This window comes from Elephas maximus, chromosome 4 (assembly GCF_024166365.1).
Source record: "Elephas maximus indicus isolate mEleMax1 chromosome 4, mEleMax1 primary haplotype, whole genome shotgun sequence".
Classification (NCBI taxonomy): Eukaryota; Metazoa; Chordata; class Mammalia; order Proboscidea; family Elephantidae; genus Elephas; species Elephas maximus.
This window is the reverse complement of record NC_064822.1, coordinates 154597246-154615030: the sequence shown is the minus strand read 5'-3', so window position 1 is coordinate 154615030 and position 17785 is coordinate 154597246.

The window sequence follows — 17785 nt, the reverse complement described above, 5'->3', positions numbered from 1 at the left end:
GCTCAAATAATCCCAAACCAGCCACCTTAGTTGAGCTGACCCCTACGATAAAAACAATGGAGCTATGACCCCTTTCAACAAAGCATAATATGGAGAATAAAGAATCCAACTTGTTTTTTTAGCTTAAAACAATTAGAGGTCAGTTAAGCGGAGAAGTAAGTAAGGGGCAGTGATGGTTCAGTGGTAGAATTCTTGGCTTTTATGCAGGAGACCCAGGTTCAATTCCCAGCTAATGCAATTTATGTGCAGCTACCACCTGTCTGTCGATGAAGGCTTGTGTGTTGCTATTCTGCTGAACAGGTTTCGTGGAGTTTTCGGACCAAGACAGACTAGGAAAAAATGTCTCGGGATCTACTTCTGAAAATCAGCTAATGAAAACTTTACAGGTCACATCGCTTTGATCCCCATCCCATCTTGGTAATGGTGCAGGATAACCGTGTTTTGTTCTGTGGTGCGTGCATGAGGTTGCCGTGAGTCAGGCCAAACACAATGGTAGCTAACAACAACAAAAAAAAGGGGAAGAAAACTCCATTTGCTCAGAGTATATCACAGAACAGAACTAGAGATCAGCAATGGCCCAAAGCAGATGCCGATCAGCAGTAGCAATGGAGTGTACGAAAAGCCTTGATTCGCTTACTAGCATTGCAGGAAGGTTGTGGGTACTCCAAGACACTCTTGAGAGGGAAAAATACGGATCCCTAAAATGTTCTAGATCCTGACATTACATAAATAGTGGCTAAAAGCTAGTGAATTTAATACATTGTTTTATAAGGCTTGGTGAGAACTATAAGCATTTGGTTAGCATGGCATATTTGGACAATACAATGGGACGATGTATTAGACTGCAGGCTAGGTAGGCATATTACTAAGAATTCAGGCTAGACTTCTATAATAAGAGATTAATAATATAGCTTTTTTTTTTCTTCCCCTCGTGCAACAATAATTCATTTCCTTCTCACAAAAACAGCCTGAGTACATGATCCATTACTTGTATGGCAAATTGATGGTATTGGAGACCAAGGCTCCTTCCTGTTTTTGTTTCTCTGCTCTAGTTTGAATACAGCTTATTACCAAATCATGTTTCAGCCTGTGAGAAGGAAGAGAAAGAGACCAGAAGCAAAGCTCCTTCCCTTTTTTACTTATTTATTTAATTTCTGTGCTTTAGGTGAAAGTCTACAATTCAAGTCAGTCTCTCATACAAAAAGCCATACACACCCCGCTGTAAACTCCCAAATGCTCACCGCTTAATGAGATGGCACATTCCTCTTCTCCACCCTGTATTCCCCGTGTCCATTCAACCAGCTCCTGTCCACCTCTTCCTTCTCATCTTGCCACCAGGCAGGTGTCGCCTGCATAGTCTCATGTGTCTACTTGAGCCATAAAGTTCACTCTTCACCAGCATCATTGTCTATCTTATAGTCCAGGCCAATCCATGTCCGTAGAGTTGGTTTTGGGAATCATTCCAATCTTAGCTCCTTCACTTTTAAGAGATAATCCAGAAGTTACATAAATGACTTCTGCTTATATTTTTTTGTCCAGAACCTAGTCATATAACCACACCTAATTGTGAGGAAGTCTAGAAAATGTAGTCTTTAGCTGGTCAGCCATGTAACCAACAAAAACTTCAATTATTATAGAAGAAGATGTGAAGAAATATTGGTAAATTTACAGTCTCTTTTCACATCCAAAAATATTATCTCTGGATCTTTACCTGGTGCCAATATGCCAGGATCTTATATGGTTCTCACACTAATTCTGCAAAGTACACATTTAACAGACAAAGGGCCTGATACTCAGGAGAGTTAAAAGACCTCTCCAAATCCACATAGAAGATATGTGGCCAGGGCTCAAATGATAATCTGTCTAAATTTAAATAAAGCCTGTGATCTTCTCAGCATGACACTCTGTCCCACAAATAAATGTGGGGGTGAAAATCAGCTTGGTAAATTGCACTGTGCATGGTCTGTTTCTAGCATATTATGATATTTAAGAATTAAAAGGTGAATAGATACGATTCTCTTACCACTGAAGAAATACACACATACAGAGCTCCTCTATTTCTTATACTATTTTATGTCCTTTGATAAGTTGCTTAAGATGCAGAGACAATGTATTCAGCTTCTTTTCACACTCCAGAGAACCTGGCATTATGCTAAACACCAATCAGGCAATCAACGTATTCTCTTCACAATCATATGAAACAAACACCTAGGATGATTGTCGCTTTTCTCAACATTAATGATGCCAGCATGGAAGAGGATATGAACTTGACTGTGAGCTCTTTGAGGGAAGAAACTGTATCTACTTTATCTCTGCAACTCCAATGACTAACACACCTGACCCTTAGTGAAGGTTCAATATTTATTCCTTGAACTGGATTAAATGTCAGAGTTTCAGACAATGAGGAAAGAATGTCTTTGCTTATTCAAATTGTCATGAAAATGACTTTAAAAGACATTTTTCTGACAATCATGCAAAAATATACTAACTTTTAAAAAATAAAATAATGCTTTTAGTTTTAAAGAAGTTTGCTAAATCTTCAGTAGAGTTCAATCCATTTCCTTAACTACGTATTGTATAACAGGTTCTAACTTCCATTATTCCAAGTGTTTGCTTTTGGTTTTGAAACAAAATTAATTTTCTTTTCAATGTGTTTTCTGATTATAGAAAGATATGCTTTTGTTTTACTTGACAACTATATAGTCATGATATATTTTCTCCTGCTTTTGCATTTTGCTGCTAGGTTTTGAAAATGTAATCTCTTCTTATCAAATGATGACTAAGGCTTGGGGGAAAAAAAAAAGCCATAATCTACATTTTACTTTTCACGAAAAATCAAAAAACAAAATAGCAACATACAGAAGACATATTAGATGTTTTTCTGTATAACTATTCATTATTTATTTTGCCTATTTCATTTCGATTCTACTTGCCTATTATTCTACATTTAGTTATACATTTCTTGTATTAAAAAGATGTCCAGACCATACAATGCAGCAATCACATTCTTATGTATTTACTCAAATGAGTTGAAAACCTATAAAACAAAAAAACCTGCACACAAATGTTTATAGCAGGTGTAGCTGCCTCCAGTTCCTGGCAATGTCGCCCTCTCCAAAAGCAGTTAGAAACAGGTCAGCTGAATAATCTTTTTCTCCAGTCTGCTAAGCTGGAGTCTAAAATAACTAAACATAATCATGGGAGTGACATCTTATTACCTTTGCTATAGTCTAATGGTTAGAAGCAAGTCACAGATTTCACCCACACTCAAGGGGAGGGGAATATACAAGGCCATTACTCATCACTCGTTAGGATTCACCTTAGGATGTGTCTGACACAAGAGTATTGAATTAGATCACCTTTTTTCTTTTCCACTTCTAGCATTTTATGTTTACTATAGACATCATGGAGTCACGCTAACACAGTGGTTAAGACCTTGACTGCTAACCGAAAGGTCAGCAGTTTAATCCATCAGCCACTCCTTGGAAACTCTGTGGGGCAGTTGTACCCTGTCCTATAGGGTTTCTGTGAGTCGGAATCTACTTAACGACAATTAGTTTGGTCTTTTTGTCTTTTTCGGTAGGCATAATGAGAATATTCCTTTTTTTTTTTTTTTTTTAAGTTACAGATTCTGAGCTCAAGGTTCAGGAAGGTCTTTGACCTCTTTATAGAGGGTGTGGAACTGGTAAGGTCATGGTACCTACCATATTCCATGGATCCAAAGTATAAGCAAGGGATTCCTACTAAAGAGGCCCAGGAACACTGACAAATGACAAAGGGAACCCATTCCAAACACAACTGACTGGGGTAAAGGATACACGATCCTGCAACACATCCATACTTACAAACTCATCCATTCTTTCATAGATTTATTTACTTGGCGAGGCAATCAACAGTTTTCAAATACGGGTTTTACGTCCCAGACACCCACTGTGCTGGGTGTCAGATTCTTACAGAATTAAAGTGACCTCAGCTTTCAGCATAAACAGCTCCCTGAGACTCCATGTCACGATACATGAGCAAAGCAAGAACGCCTCACCATTGATCAGCCTCAAGGCTGGTGAAGGAAATGGTAAAGTGGAGTCTTGATTCCTCCACGTGTCAGAGAGACACTTAGCAGAAACCAAAGACAAGATGTTTCAGTTTGAACAACTTCTTGCTGAATTTTAGAGTTAGTTTCCTTGGTGACCTTCAGAGAAAGCTTTCCATGAAAATTCAGTTTAAGCACAGGCTAGAATTAGTTAATCTATAACAAAAATATCATAAGTTATTCAGCTGTTCTGTAACAAACCGTACAAGGAAAATTTTAAAAGGACCGTGATTTCATCTTTTTAACACTTAGAAACTAAAATGACTGTAGGTGGTTATCCTTGAAGCCTAAAGCAAGGGAAATTTTCCACTTATATTCCTTTCAAAAATAAAGAGCTGCTGGAAGCACTATAGAAATGTTTTTTAGTGACTGTGCCAATATACCTGGGCTTTCTTTCAAGCCGTGAGTGATTATTTTGAATTATGTTTGAGCCAAAAATAGCGTTACTCATAAATTGCATGAATACCTTCCAGCTCATAACTGCCAGGTTCCGGTCTTGGATTTTAGTCATCAGTCTAAGCTCTTATTGTATCTAATCTCAAGTTGATATAACTTTCTTCTTTTTCCCTTCTTCCCTGCCCCTACCCCCTGTTCCAGGCCACCTCCTCCTTTCCTTACCACACCTAGATAACACCCTTTACCACCACCACTGCCACCACTGCCCCCCTACCACACACATACGGTGAGGACTTGTCCTACCCACCACAGTGGGTTACATGCTAAGATTGGCTCATACTGATGAGCCATTCTTGAACATAAGGCTTCAATCTGAATGAAATGGTTTCTCATCACATTTAAAAAAGAAGAAATCCATTAACAGATATTGATAAGCTCAGGAATATTTCTGTAGAAAAATCAGTTTAAGTTCAAGGTAAATACATAGAAACTGACAAGCGGTGAAGCAGGACATATTTTTTGGTGCTATTTGTCAGATATTTGGGGAAGATATTTTAGGAGAACTGCCTTCAGTAAACAGAGAAATTACTTTGGCATTTCCCTCTGCCTTTCTACTTCTGAGCTGTGCTAAATGGCCTGTGTACTTTTTTTTTCTGAAAGGTACAGACAATGCAGCCATTAAACATTAGAAATTAAGAGGAATAAAAGGAAATAACAGGTCATCAACAAATAATCTGAACTTATTTACTGATTAACTTTTTTAATTTATAAAAACAAGAAATTTCAACTCACCATGTCTGGGAGAGAGAGTTAATTTCCATAGTAAAACACTACATTCTTTTCAGGCAAGCAAAAAGCTCAATCAACATTCAGATATATTTCTGTTTTCACAGACAAGATTAATGGTATTCATAAATGGAGAAAATGGCCACCTGTACTAATCGATTTATGGAATACCCAATTTCCAGCACCAAAGTCTGTGTCTTTCACCCTCAAGGTCCATATGGATTTCCTACTGTCCTGGAAGAACCTCAGTGGGAGAGATGTTGGACCACCTGGGATACCATGAGGATACCAGTAGATGGAAGTAAAAACTAACAAGAAGTTCACCAACACTGTAATTCTCCCCAAAACTGCCTCTGAGTTACACATGCCATTTGGTGTATTTAATACATGTAGAGTAAGAAAAGAAAATAAATTTTGAAAAAAGAATATTAAGGTAATACAGATTAATCTTGTAGTTATACAACCAACTTTTTTTGAAACATGACAAACCAACTGAAATCTTAAAAAAAGGAAAGGGGAGTGTGTTTTCTCCAGATATTTTGTTTTCTTTGCATTCAATTCCATTTAAATGTTAAAGTGTTTATTATGTTTATTATATTTATGATGAAAATTTTATTTTCTTCTTATTTTTCTGAGATGGAATAGCATCTACATCTATATTCTACTGCTGAATTTGAGCTATTCAAAGGCAAATGAACATTTCTTATTACTATTCAACTCTTACCCAAACTCTGATGCAATCCCCCAGCTGCAGTGAGCCTACAGATACAGTACTTTGTATCTCCTACCTAAAAATCTAGGCTAAGAGAATCTGCTTTCTCCCCTAAACCTGTCTCCAAACTTGGTCCTCCTGATTTTAACACTGATGTTAAGAGAAGCATAAAAAGAGGCATATCCAAAAGGAGGAGGGGAACCAAACAAAGAAAAGAGAAGGCGTTCCTTGATGCCTAAAATGGTTTTTCTAAATTATCCAATTTTTGGTCTTTCCAGCACAGGAAAAGTAACACAATATGCTGTCTTACTTCTTGAACTGTAGGAAATGAAAAGAGAGACAACAGGAGTGAATCTCTTTCTAAGTAAAAAAAAAAAAGAATAGTCTAAAAGCAGCATTTTCTAAAAAGGAATAAGAACTGTATTCTAAGCTATTTTAATTTATCGCTCAATGATGTCCCTGATTTTGACCACATTGGACATCCTTTCCTAGAGAGCTTGATTTCCCGCATAAGTTGGAGTAACAAGATGGATATGTTCTCCAGACACATAATTAGGACCTACAGTCTAAGAAGAAGACCATATTTTTTAAACTGGGGCTACTATAGACAATTCGGCACATGTGGTGACAACAATCTACTAGTAAAACGGCTAACATAGTATCACCAAATATGTAACTTCTCTTTCTTAAGTTCTTACCTTGTGCATTGGGAAGTTTATTCTTCCCCATCAGATGGATGGATAAATGGATAATTGGATGGACGGATGGATGAAGCATGTAGTGTATATTAGACTGAGTTGATCTATCTGAACCTGGTTCCAGGCTGAACTCAATGAACTGGAATCTAAACCAGGCTAAATGACAGCCTAAACCAACCCTAGGTAACCCAGAGTGCTAAAGATCCTGGAGAATACAGAAAGGATTGTGAGGCTTACAAGGATTAGATGTGATCAGGACAGGGAATATATGTGTAACAAATAGTTCCCCAAACTTCAGGACCTTTCCTAAGTAATTTGATAGAATTGCTGATTGAAACAGAACCTGCAGCTGCTTTCTGGAATGATCGTTTCAAATGAGGTTTTTATTGAACATTTGGAGAAGAGAATGATTTTAACTTTAATATAGTGTTTGATTCCAATGCTTTTCAGTCACTTCTGCTTTATTTCACCTGCCTCCCACATACTGAAGTATCCAAACACTAATTTAAGCGGCATAATTTGTTTCTTGTGATATAAAAAGCTATGGTAAGAGGATGGTACAAAAATATTACCACATTAACCAGGATCTTAAGTTCTTATTTTGAAACAATGAATTTGTCATGAAATATTCACTACTGCAGGGAACTATAAAAAAAAAAAATCCACTTAGTCTTGACTTTTTTTTTAACCCTTCATATTTATCATAGCTCCTCAGCAAAAATGAATAACGATGCTGATATTAAATAAAGAACTGGAACCACTAACTCACCACAGCACATCATTTATGCTTCTTGGAGATTAAGAAGAAGGATTGGGCTCTCAAAACAGACAGATAACATAGAATAATGGATGTTAGATTGTGGAATAGGAGAGTTTTGAAGATATTCCATTGTTTCTGAGATCTGGTAAGACAGGAATTTTAAAAGATATAAAATATACAGATTTCAAATGCTCCTTGATATAAATGAATTAAAATATAGTGCATCCATTCAACAAAATTTTATATTTGACTATTTTGCATAAGATACAGCTTCAGAGAAAGAATAATAGTTAGACACTATTTGATGCGCTATATATTTTCATTCTAAGTTCTCCTTCGATGAGCATTTATTAAATACCCATTGTATTAAACACTGCTTTAGTTTTTTTTTTTTTAGATGAAAAGCCAAAACAGAAAGCAATTTTTGTTGTGCTATGACTTACTTAAAAAAAAAAAAAAGTATCACAGCTTTCTGAATCATCACTAAGTTATTTTCTAGTCGGCTTAGTATTAAAGGAGTATTTGTTTCTATTGCCACTGCAACAAATAACCACGATCTTCGTGGTTTAAAACAACACAGATTTATTATCTTCCAGTTCCATAGGTCAGAAGTCCAACATAGGTCTCACTGGACTAAAATCAAGGGGTCAGCAGGGCTGCATTCCTTTTTGTAGCCTCTAGAGGAGAAACTCTCTCCTTACAGTTATAGGACTGACAACCCTGTTTGCTTGCTGAGGGTTATTTTTAGATTCTGGGGGCCACCCACATTCTTTGTCTCACTGTTCCCTTTCTTCATCTTCAAAGCCAACAATAGTGGATAAAGTCCTTTTCACTTCACTCCTCACTGACCCACACTTCTGCCTCCTTTTTCCCTTTGACGGGCTCATGTGATTAGATTAGTCCTGCTGGATAATCTAGAATAATCTCTCTATCTCAAGGTCCTTAACTTTTGTCATGCAAGGTAACATAGTCAAGGTTTCTGGGATTAGAACATGGACGCCTTTGTGGTGGGTAACACAAAAGACGCTGTGAAAATATATACACTTTGCCAAAACATCTAGAGGCATGCGTACTGGAGAAAGTATTTAGCTACACAAAGATGTTTTAATTCTTTCCCAGACATGATTAAGTGAAACTGAGGTTCTGTTTAGTCTTTTAAAAATGTGTTGGTTTTTTTTATGGAAGAGAGATATTGCAAATGTTAAACATTGTCATTTCTTCTGACCATGACGTTTTTACTCATCGCAGATTATATTCATCCTTCAACACTCAGCTCGAATATTGGTTTTACATGAAGCTCTCTTTGATCATTTCAGCCAGAAGTGACCCTTCTTTCCTCTGAATTCTAATACACTGTAAATCAGCTACTTTATCTGTTCGTTCAATTTTACATGCACTTATTCACTGATTTCATATAATTATTATTTTTTCAGTGTATTTCAGGGCTTCTTCAAGGTTGAATTCTGAAGAAGCTAATAATTCCTATAGAAATATACCTGCTTCTTTACTAAACTTTAAGCTTGACCGAAGGGACCATAACTTACTCGGCTTTTTTGACCCCATACTGTTTATATATCCAAAAGCCAGTTGCTATGGTATACGTGTTGTGTGCGTTTTCTCTAAATTTTTGTTGGATATGTAATAAATGACTAATAAATAATCTGACATAGAACTCTTGGAAAAATTAATTCGATTGGTCAATTGATGTGTTATCCTTACTAAAAGACTACTTTTCTGCTATAATTTAATTTCCTGAAATTAAAATCCTTAAAGAAGGATTATAGATATTTCAAACTACAAAAAACAAATGTACTCCCTTCTACCTTGCAACATCATGCATGCTTCAGGAAAATTGAATTGGATATATATAATTCTAGTTTTTAATCCTTTCTTCTTCCAAGGAATTTGGATGCGTGTATCACAATTAACACACCCAGAAATGTGTGTGGCTAAAATAATCATAAATCATGTGTACAGTGATTTGACCAACTTCATACCTAAATGGGCATTGAGAAAACAAAATTAAAATTATCACAAGCCATCAAAATATGAAATTATAACCAAAAGAAAACCAAACCTGTTGCCAAAGAGACAATTCAGGCTCACGGCAACCTGTGTTACAGAGCAGAGCTGCTCCATAGGGTTTTCTTGGCTGTAATCTTCGCAGAAGAAATCCCTGCATGGCAAAATGGTTAAGTGCTCAACTACTAGCTGAAAGGTTGGGGGTTTGAATCCACTCAGACGTGCCTCAGTAGATAGTTGTGGTGATCTGCTTCCCAAAGTTCACAGCCTTGAAAGTCCTATGAAGCAGCTCTACTCTGCACACATGGAGTCACCGTGAATCAGAATTGACTAGACAGCAACTAACAACAACAGCAGCAGCAATCTTAATGGGAGCAGACCACCAGGCCTTTGTTCCGTGGTGCCGCTGCATTGGTTCAAACTGCCAACCTTTAGATTAGTCATTGAGTGCAAACTATTTGTGTCACCCAGGGTCCTCGTGTTAAAAGTATAGAGATTAAAAAGAATAGATTTTTCCTTTATTTCTAAAATTATTTATGGGGAAAATGTCTGTTGGTCCGTTTCCTATTTATTTTAGAAATGCAGATCTTAAGCATTAAAGGAGAAATAATGCAAGTTCTAGTTATCACTGTATGCCTTTGAGGATTGTTTGCTGATACAGACAGGCAGAAAAGAATTTAGACTGAGAGGACATTTAAAAAACATATTTACATCATTCATTCATTCAGTGATTTCATGACAAATATTCTGCACGTTTGATGTTCACCTTTGAGAATACAAAGATAAAGTAAAAACAGTTATTTTCTCAAAAATCTCATCAGTGCGTTTTAATTAGAATTAATGAATAGTATTTTTTTAAATAGAATATGGGATCATTAAATTTTCCTTAATTTATCACCTAACAATCCTTTTCTCAGTTTTTAATGCAAGTGATAGCATGTTTTCCAAAATTGTCCACAATTAATTAGAAAAAAAAAAAAACATATTCTACATACCTTGAGACACTCCAGATTTAAAACATTCTGTTTAATTATTCTTAAAAGTATATTACTGTAAGATCATGTGCCCTGGTTTAAGATTCACAATGCAGGCTGTCCCCAACTTACTAGGTATCTGAGTTACTTCGAACCGTACTTGCAACCATCTTTTTTTTTTTCTTCTATGTCTTATCATTACTGACTATGCAAAGGCATTTGACTGTGTGGATCATAACAAATTATGGATAACATTGCAAAGAATTTTTTGAATTTCAGGACACTTAATTGTGCTCATGAGGAACCTGTATATAGATCAAGAGGCAGTCGTTCAAACAGAACAAGGAGATACTTCATGGTTTAAAGTCAGTAAAGGTGTGCGTCAGAGTGGTATCCTTTCACCATACCTATCCATTCTGTATGCTGAGCAACTAATCTAAGAAGCTGGACTATCATGAGAATTGGAGGAAGACTCATTAACAACCTGCAATATGTGGATGGCACAACTTTGCTTGCTGGAAGCGAAGAGGACTTGAAGCACTTACTGATGAAGACCAAAGACCACAGCCTTCAGTATTACAGCTCAACATAAAGAAAATGAAAATCTTCACAACTGGACCACTAAACAATAGCATGATAAACAGAGAAAAGACTGAAGTTGTCAAGAATTTCATTTCTCTTGGATCCACAATCAACACCCATGGAAGCAGCAGTCAAGAAATAAGAAGACTTGTTGCTTCGGGCAAACCTGCTGCAAAAAAGTTCTTTAAAGTGTTAAAAAGCAAAGATGTCACCTTGAAGACTAAGGTACACCTGACTGAAGTCATGGTGTTTTCAATCACCTCATATCCTTGTGAAAGCTGGACGATGAATAAGGAAGATCAAAGAAGGATTGATGCCTTTGAATTGTGGTGTTGGTGAAGAATATTGAAAATACCATGGACTGCCAAAAGAACAAACAAAACTGTCTTGGAAGAAGTACAATCAGAATGCTCCTTAGAAGGAAGGATGGAGAGACTATGTCTCACATACTTTGGACGTGTTATCAGGAGGAATCAGTCCCTGGAGAAGGGCATCGTGCTAAGCAAAGTAGAGGGTCAGCCAAAAAGAGGAAGACCCTGACAAGATGGATTGACACAGTGGCTGCAACAATGGGCTCAAGCATAAGAACCATTGTGAGGACAACGCAGGACTAGGGGGCAGTGTTTCGTTCCATTGTACATAGGGTCACTATGAGTGGAACCGGCTCGACAGCACCTAACAACAACAACACCATTATAAATATGTACTACATACAATGTTGCAGTGCATAATCTGCTGATACCATTCTCACTCACAGGTGTTCAATTTTATGATTTATAAAGATACTGAAAATAAAAGGCAATAATAATGAAAACTAAAAGAAAAAATGAAGTATTTGACTTATGTCAGAACCTACTCAGGACAAAACAGTCATAACCGAACACCGTCATTAGTGAGAGAATACCTGTATATGGTTCCTGCCTTTGTAAAAAAAAAGAGCCCTGGTGGCACAGTGGTTAAGCACTCAGCTGCTAACCAAAAGGTCAGTGGTTTGAACCCACCAGCTTCTCCACAAGAGAAAGATGTGGAAGTCTTCTTTTGTAATAATTACAGCATTGGAAATTCTATGGGGCAGTTCTACTCTGTCCTACATAGTCTCTATGAGTCAGAATTGATTAGACTGCAATGGATTTTTTTAGCCCTTGTAAAAAATGATTCTGATAAATTCTGCTGTCCTACTGTCATCTTCCATAGATTAGATTATACTTATTATTAGAAAGGGTAGGCAAAAAGTGTCCTTCTTTGTATCCTAATAATTTCAGCTATTGACACTAAAAAAATACCATCAAGTTAAAATTTCCCCAAGGCAACAGCTGATCAAAAAACATTAGAGAATTAAGTTTTGTTTGTTTGTTTTTATGATTGAGTAAATAGCATTATTGTGTATGGGCAATTTTATAGGTAAAGGAGTTTATAGAACTTTACCTCAAGAGAGGTCAAGAATAATTATAACCATCAAAAATTTCAGATATAGTCATACACCACATGTCTGTTTGGGCATCTGACTGCATGTACATCAGTGGTCCCATAAGGTTTTTTTTTTTTTTTTTTTTAATAGAGTTCAGAAATCTTGATCAGAGAACGGGATGTAGCAGACGTAACTAGACACAGCAAATGCAGCAGCACCCTGCACGCAATCTGCATGTCTCATGTCTCTTGTATACAAAGTGGTTGTATACAGAGCCTATACGGTGGAGCGCCTTGTAGCTTCTCTGGGAACAGCAGAGGGGACTCCAAGAGAACCACAGCTGAGACTGCATGGCTGTTGTGACATGACAGGGGGTTGGAGGCAAGGGGAGGGCTTGCTAAGTATATAGTATGGTGTTCACACAACGTCTAAATCACACAACTTCCTATTTCACAGAACATATTGTGGACATTAAGCAAAGCATGACTGTATATCTGTAGGCAATAATATGTTTCTTATTAAGTTAGATGAGGGATATACACTATAGTCAATCTACCTTTTAAAAACTCCCTGAGGCAATATAATTATGAATACAGAGTACTTTTAAGCTAGGAAAATATTATATGAAATTTTATTTTAAGCTGTAACTAAAATAGACAATTTTTCAGACAGTAAATGATCCAAATTTAAAAATATAGTTGTCAAAAACCATTTCCATAAAAGGCTTGAAGTTTACATGATTTAGATTAGTCTCTTCAATGCTCAAACTGGAGAAAAAGAGAAAGCAATCCAATTTGGTTGATGACATTCATAGATCCATGGACTCCAAATCGGACGAAAATACCCCCTGCTTCTAGAGACTATTGGCAAGCCCCAGGTATGAACACAGATGCTAAAATACTAGCACATCAAATCTAACACTCTCTTTAAACTGTCTTTATATGTACTGTGGACAAACACAGTAAACATAAAAATAAAAGAATATTTCAATATTAGAATAATTTATCACTTCAATAAGAGAAAAGCATGTGATACCCTCAATAGATGATTAATAATTTTTTAGTTAAATGTATTCTTACTCTTTTTAAAAATTAGGTAATTATTAGTAAACTAGTATGTTTTTCTCAAGACAACTTATTTCATTCTTAATTTTGAAATTATACAGTAGGGTGATCAAATATTGCTAATTAGTCACAACCCTTTTTTTCCCCCAGCGATCCCAGGTGCATGGAAGATGACACCTATGTGCTTCCCAACCATTAAGGCATGCCTATTAATGACAGAAGCAAGATAAATATGTCCCTAATTATTAGTATTATTTAGCATTGCTCTGGCTGTTCTAGTGAATGAAACAGCACAAGAGGAAAAGAGTATGTGTAAATTCTGCCATTGTTTTTATATATTTGGAATTCATAGTGGCCCTAATTGTTATAACTATTTTTTTTCTATTGTGTTTTTTTTAATGTAAATTCTATTTTTTCCAAATGTTAAAACTCCTTCTTTGGCTTTCCATTTTCTCATATTTGCTTAGTGTATTTTTTCCATCAATCTGTGCTCGATCTTTTGGAGTTCTTTTGTGTGAAATGGGTTTCTTATCAACAAGATATTTCTTAGTCATATTTTTAATCTAGTATTTGAGTTTTTTTATCTATTCAGTAATTATAACTCACTTATACTTATTTTAATTACTTTTATATTAGTGCTTATTTTTACTAGACTTTATTTCATATATATTTTTTAATTTACTTTGTTTAATTTTTATTTATTTCATTTGTCCTTACCTACATTCCATTGTATAGATATATTTTATTATACTGGTTTTATAGTTATAGATTCTATATGTATTCATTCATTTTTCAACAAATATTTGCTTAGTACTTACCACATGCCAAGCACTGTCCTAGGCAATAGAGATACATCTGCGAACCAACTGACAAGGCTGACTGACAAGAATGGGAAACATACAACACAGTAAATAAATGAGCTCAGAAACACAGAGCGCGTGAGGACTAATAACTGCTGTGGAGAAAAATGAAGCCAGATAAGAGGTGACAGCATACTGAGGGAAGGAAGTACTGCTATTACATAGAGCCGTCAGCCTTCCGAATATTGTTACTTTTCAGCAGAGACCTGGATAAAGTGAGGGAATGAGACTCCTAGATATTCAGGGGAAGAGGAAATATCAAAAACAGCAAGGAGCCAGTATAGCTGGAGTGATGTGGGAGGGGGAATAGCAAGAGGATACAAAACGGAAAAGGGAAAAGGGAGCGGGTGAATAGACTGTGAATTTTCCTCTGTTTATCCCTCCTCTTGGTGGTGGCCACCCTCCAAAATTTCTAACAGTGCTTATGTTTGGTATATTTTAGAACTAGATGCCTTACTTCCCCTCAGTCCAACCATTGCAACAGTAACGAGCTATTTGCAGATGAAACTAGACAGCAGCTCACCTCAGCTACACCACATCTCTTACTTTATGCTTGAGGGTTTCTCTGACATCACAGGTGCAGTGTTTTCAGATACTCACCTAGCACTCCTGCATATGCAGCTTGTGGGTGACAGACTGACAGAGATTTAACAAGCCATTGCCCAAACCTTCATGAATGCAGAAAGAAAGCCAGTATTTAAATGTTTCCCTCAACCAACCCAATGGTGAGCAATTCCAAAGTACTCTGCACAGCTTTTCTGAGAGGCCTGGTGAGATTCATCCCCATTTCCCGCAGTAGTGACCAGCTTGAGAACGTACCCTTGTATTGGCTTTTCATCTTCTCTTGTTCCTCTCTCATCAATCTAGCTCTCCTTTTCCCTGGATCACTTCCAAAAAAAACCTACTTGCGTGACACAATGTGTTCCTGGAAGGACCCAGACTAAGATGCTTACCTTACATGCCTGCAAAATATTTATTTTCTTTCATGTTTAAATTATTTTTTAAGCTGCATAGAAAATTGCAAGGTAAAACTTAATTCTTTGAAGAACATTCTTCATCGTTTTCTTGTACTTAGTGTTGCTAATGAGGAGTATGATGTCAATTTTGTTCTTGATTCATTCGTGGGTGATCAGCTTTTTACCCCTGGTAATTCTTGAATTCTTTCTTTGCCTTCGATGTTCCTAAGTTGAACTTTAATAGATCTAGGAGTGAGATTTTCTTACTGATCCTGCCTGGCACTTTGAGCCGTTTCAATCTGAAGTGTTATGCCTCTCTGTACTTCTGGGAAATACTTGGGTATTGCTTATTCAAATTTTCCATACCCTTGATTTTTTTTTTTTCTTTTATTTCCTTCTGAGGCTCCTATTAAGCAGATTCTGATTCGTCTGTACCATGCTCCCTATTTCCACTCCTGTCTGAATCATTTTCTGCTTCATCTTTTCCTGACCCTTCTTGGGTAATTCCTCAAAATGACCTTCAAGCTCATTTAATTTGTTCTTTATCTGTATCCACCTTGCTTTTAAATAAGTACATTGAATTCTTTATTTGAAAAAATAATATATATTTTTAATGCATTTCTCTTTGCCAATTTATATACTCAGACCCAGTGCTGATATACTTGCCATTTATTCTTTTCTCTGTGTGTTACTTTTTATTTTGTGCTTACAGAATCCCCCATTCTTTCTGAATACATTTATTGGGTTTAGTTTAATGTTCTGTTTATTCAATTAATTCTGCATTCTCCAATTTATGTTGTTGTGTTTACTGTCTCTCAGTCATAATTCTTGAGTTCATCATATAATCTATAACCTGTAAAAAACATATAACCTATAGCTCTTCTAACTTTGCACTGTATTATCAGGGCCTTTATCCCCCTTTTTTTATCCCCCTTAGGGTGAGATGGGACAAAAGTTCAGTACCTGCACTTTAGGGTGTACTACACTTGCTCACGAAGATTATGTTGGGTAGACGTGTAGGCTAGAAATGTATTTCACTCGTATTTGAGCACCCAGCTTCTGGTTTAGTTGGCTGTGATTACAACTCCATGCTTGGACTTAGCTAAGGCAACATGGGAACAGAAGGAGGTTCAACAGAATCCTCTATTCCAGGTCATCTGTGCAACTCTTTACTGTCTCCCAAGGTCTTCACATTTTATTTTGCCTACAGAGTTCTAGTCACCCTCTTTATTCCCTCCAGCATCTCCAAGATTGGGTGAGTACAAGAAACCCAGGAGTCCTCATGATGAATGCAACTGTCAGGAAGGTTATTAACATCAATGCCTCAGCTAGAGGGACAGAGTTAGGTATTATTTTGTCACTCCAGGAATTAACAAGGAAAAACTATAAATTAAATGTAATTGTTAATAAAGGTTCTAGATCAAAAGCTATACATTCCAGCAAAATAGATTGAGCAATATGGGACAAAAGGAACATAGGATACAAAACAGAGGTGTCATACCATTAGTTAAGGGCAGGACCCTGTCTTCTCTAGGGAGATAAGCCTAGAAACTGAAAAATCCTCCTGTTGGCTTCATAAAGGTCTGTGTCAACAAATACTACAGGTTGATTTTATAGATACATGCCTATATTCAAAAACACCAAACCAAACCCATTGCCACTGAGTTGCTTCAAACTCCAAGACACCCTATAGGACAGGGTAGAACTGCCCTGTAGGGTTTCCAAGGAGCAGCTCGTGCATTCAAACTGCTGACCTTTTGGTTAGCAGCCTAGCTCTGGGCTCTAATATCTGCGTTAGAGTATGACAAATAGAGGGCTATATTCAAGGGTATGGTGCAAAGAGTTGGCAAAGTTAGGTGAACAATCTCCCTTAACAAATTGGTCTTACGTTTGCTGCATTCTTTTCAGAAGGCTCTTAGTGATTGCAAAAAACTGAGGATCTATGCAAGGTGCCTCGAGAAAAAAATAATTTTTTTTGTTTTCCCAAATTTGCATTACTTTCTCCTAGGAGTCATATACTCTCATTTATCTAGCATCTCTGCTTCTCTCTACACACTGAATATTTCTGGATTGAAAACTTAAATTTATGGATTACTATGTGTCAGGTACTCTACTCATTACCAGGGTACAATGATGCACAAGACAAAGACCGTGCCCTCATTGTTCTACTTGCTCAGGATGGCTGGCCCCTCGTAATTTGCATTACATTTTACCTCCTAAACGTTCAGCTGATCAGCCAATTTTTCTTTCCTTCTTTCTCTCTCTTTAGCAGTTTTATTTAAAATTCCCAGTTGAAAGGAATATGATTCACTGATTCATTCTGGGTCATAATTTGTTAGCGTATAAATTAGTAAATCTTGGATCAGGTGTAATGCCCTATCCAATAAGCCATGGATGGGGGCAGAGTCAACTGACAAACATGGTTACTTAAGGATTTTTCCTATAGCAGAGGCTGTAGGTGAACATGTCATGATGAA